Source organism: Macrobrachium nipponense, chromosome 14, assembly GCF_015104395.2.
Source record: "Macrobrachium nipponense isolate FS-2020 chromosome 14, ASM1510439v2, whole genome shotgun sequence".
NCBI lineage: Eukaryota > Metazoa > Arthropoda > Malacostraca > Decapoda > Palaemonidae > Macrobrachium > Macrobrachium nipponense.
Window position 1 is genome coordinate 16,021,168 of NC_087207.1, and position 4,363 is coordinate 16,025,530.

The window sequence follows — 4,363 nt, forward strand, 5'->3', positions numbered from 1 at the left end:
AGAATTCTTTTACTATTCTTATTAAAATGTTCCATCAAGAATATATTGGCTATTATCATGAAAAAATTAGCCTTACCTTTTGATTGAATATTATTAATGAGATTGAGGTGAAGCTATAAAGTTGTTTTCAGATGTATAAACAACATTATATAGAGTGTCCATAAAATCCCAGTACCATTGCAATCAATAAATGCTTGTAATGGTACAGGGACTTTATGGACATCCTGTACATACGTATACACAAACACTCACACACACACACGCACACACACTCACACACACACACACACACACACACACACACATATATATATATATATATATATATATATATATATATATATATATATATATATATATATATATATATATATATATATATATATATAATATATATATATATATATATATATATATATACGTATATATATTTATATATATACATATGTACATTATATATATATATATATATATATATATATATATATGTATGTATATAATAAATATATATATATATATATATATATATATATATATATATATATATATATATATATATATATATATATTTGTGTGTGTGTGTGCGTGCGTGTCTTAGTGATTCCTCTATAATAAGTAATAAATCCTCTCATATATTTTAGTCAAAGGAACATCGTCTGGACTTCATGAGAACTCCTTACAGACCTCGCTAGAAATCTTAATGATATATTAACCCTGCTTGAGATGCGAAGGAGTCTAATGCATTCCAGTCTCTGAGCCTGACAAAGAGCGACTCCGCGTCGACGACCAGCGCCTCCGAGAGAAGCAGGCAGTTCCGAAATGCATTTTGGCTTAGAAAAAAAATCTCACTTATATTAAGGGGAAGTCACAAGGTATGTGTTTATTCGCTGCCGTTCTTTGCATTTCCTAAATTATCCAGCTTCCACTACTTCTCAAAAAAACAAAACAAAAAATCATCCATCGCTGAGGGCAGAATTCCATTTCTGCTGTTCAAGTCTGTTTACACAAAAGCTGTCAATGCCAAATTGGAAATTATTTTTCGTCACTTCAGCTAATTAGGATGAAGCTGGGTATATCACTTTGAAATAAATTTTTGACACTTCAAGTGTGCAAAGATAAAATTTATTTGCCATCACTTTCGAATGTATTTTTGTCAACTTTGAGTGTTAAGAAAAATTCGATTTAATATCACCTTAGAGAGGGAACAACTCTGTTACAACTTTAGTCCCTCGCAATCAAATCTTCACAATAACTTCAGCCTAAAAAGAATTGAAGCCGATTCAACCTTCTCTCCTCTGTTACTTTTAAGATTTAGCGTCCTTTCACGCAGGTCTAAATCCTCTTTAGGTTAAAAGTCACTAGCAACTTTAAGGATTCACTTTATTCTCCTTTAAGCCTTGATTCAACATTCACTTTTGCCTTTTACGAGGCTGTTGGAACAAAGAGAGACTAGAGAGAAGGTCTCAGTTCTTTCATTCAGAAGGACAGAAGTTGAAACACTATAGACAGACTGGCAGTCAGACACGTGCGAAATAACTTTACACACGCTGAGAACTATGAAGATAACTGTTTTCGGTATTTCCTGCATCGTATTCATTATATTATATTCAAAATTAACTGTGAGCAGGAGTAGTAATCTTCCTACGGCACTTGTTTTTATGTCAAGAAGCAAATGAACAGAGCATGAAGGTAAATGGTGGGTTCAGGTAAGAGAAAACGGTGACAACTACTGTGCATTTCAGGGCCGCGTTTGATTTTCGTCGATAAAATCTTACCAAAGCATCGGATATGAATCGTATTTTGGAAATAGCTATTTGAAGCCAAATCCTAATTGGCAATAATATGAAGTGATGTCTAATGATGATAATTAAAGGAGTTATTAGATTAAATAAAAGAAATTTAAAGGGAAACTTGGCTAAATCTAGCAGGCTCTTAGATAGAGGCTAGCAAAACGTCATCACCGAAGGCCCTCCCACTCATTGATACTGTAGTATGATGTATTTTACTAGGCACCCCGCCCACATTCTTTATGAATGAAGGCTCAGATGTTGGTAGTAGTAGTAGTGATAAGTAGTATATGGAATTCTTATATTGTCTCACACACCACAACTCCTAAGTAAAGTACAATAAGGGAATGGGCATTAAATGAGAATATTAATGGTATAATACATTACTATGGCGTAATTCACGTTTCTTTTAACTTGAATTATGCACCAAGCCTTACACACTCCCTGTGAAAACCTTTGTTACCCTGGAGTTTCAAGGATATGTAAAGTATGTGTGGATAATGACCACTATTTAGCCAATGAATAATAATACGTGTAAAGTAATGATGATATTACTAATTATAATGACAATAACCACATCAATATTCATTACAGTTATAATCATTATTCTTGTCATTAATATTATAATCATCATTATTGCCATTAGTCATACTACGACAGCAGGGAAGAGGATGATGGAATATGTATAAATACATATGCCCTATACATAAACATATATTGACACATGTGGTACATACATATAATACAGAAATGAAATTATATATATATATATATATATATATATATATATATTATATACATACTTATGTGTGTGTTTATGTATATATACGTATATATATATATATATATATATATATATATATATATATATAATATATATATATATATATATATATAAGGTCAGTAGAATAGGTAAGTTGTTAAAAACGGTCGTTGGAGCTAGTCAGTGAGATAGTTTATCAGTCAAGAAAATTCGGCCATTGTTTATTCTTGGTCTGAAAAGTTAGGAAGGTCTTGATATAAACAAAATATTTGTATATCTCTTTTTCATACACGTCATTTGAGTATTACCCCCATAAAGGTCACCTTTGTCCTCTTGTCTGCATCGTTTGGTGCTTGTGTATCAACCACTTACTTGTTGTTATTTAACATATGACGCACACGCCTCTTTTCTTTGTTGCATATTGCAAAAAACGCGCAACACAAAAGTAGTCTCGTGGCCACGAGGACAATTTGCTAGGCTTGCTACAGGGTGAAGCAGCAATCGTGTATAACCAGCCCCCGTCTTGTCGCCGGCGGTGTTTACTATTATGCAAGGGTACCAGGTACATCGGGCAGAAGTATATTACCATAAACCTCTAAATTATCTTACTTTCATTTCAATTTGATTGTATATCACCAATTCCAAAGGATCTGTATAACTGGTAGTGAAAGGGTAAATAGAAATTACGTTATAATTGCTATGTATTCCTATAGTCAACGTAAAATTGTACAATGAAAGCACTAATATTATCATGCATATTTACCAAATTCCTTTGCTCTAATATTGCCCTATGTACGGCATATATACTGAATCCTTATTCATTGTCCGAGGTATTATCAATGGATGCCATAAAATTATCGTCATTCTCAACAGTGATTTGCCTAGCCTTTCCTTTAATACTCATTGTACAAAAGGGTAAAATATTTGTGTTTCTACGAGCATTATCATACTGCTGGGAACCCTGCTATGACGTCTGATGTCATAGTTTACGTCACAACTAGCCTCTCTCTGGATGCTTACTAAATCTAGCTAAGTCTCCCTTTAAATTTCTTTCGTTTACTCTGACAAGTGCCTTAATTACCAACATTAGACATCACTAAATAAAGTAATGGCCAATGATTGCTTTTAACTTTAGATAGTATTTGCTTTCTATATCATGAAATCCTTAAGCCAGCTAATCATTGATTAGGAAATTTTCAGGAAAGAGATAGTGGCAGACTGGCACAAAGAAAGAGAGAGAGCTGGAAAATGAAATAAATGAAGTAAAACAGTGTTGATTTACTTTGATTTAAAATTCCCAGAAAGGAATGAATATTCACCTAATCTCGGAACTCTTGCTCTACTTTGTAGTTCCAGTTACTAAAGAATTTAACTGAATTCATGTGATCGTGTTAGGTACAAAGGGTACAGTTGTTAATTTTTCTTCTTTTTAATATAATTAACTGAGATTATTACAGTTTTGAACAAATGTTAATTTCCTTCTTAATCATTATATTCACACACACACACACACTACACACACACACACAACACACACATATATATATATATATAGAATATATATATATATATATATATATATACTATATATTATATATATATATATATATGTATATATATATATCGATATTTAGTGGTGAAGCATTAACAAACCATGCTATAGCTTCAGTACATAAATCGTTTTATATTTGCTATATTGCCTGAATATGTCATTGGCACAACTTTATTTTGTGAATATTTAGCGCTAAGACGTATTATGAAATATTTACTTTTACCATCTTAAACTTAGTTTCCTTTTCATATCTGCTTCAAA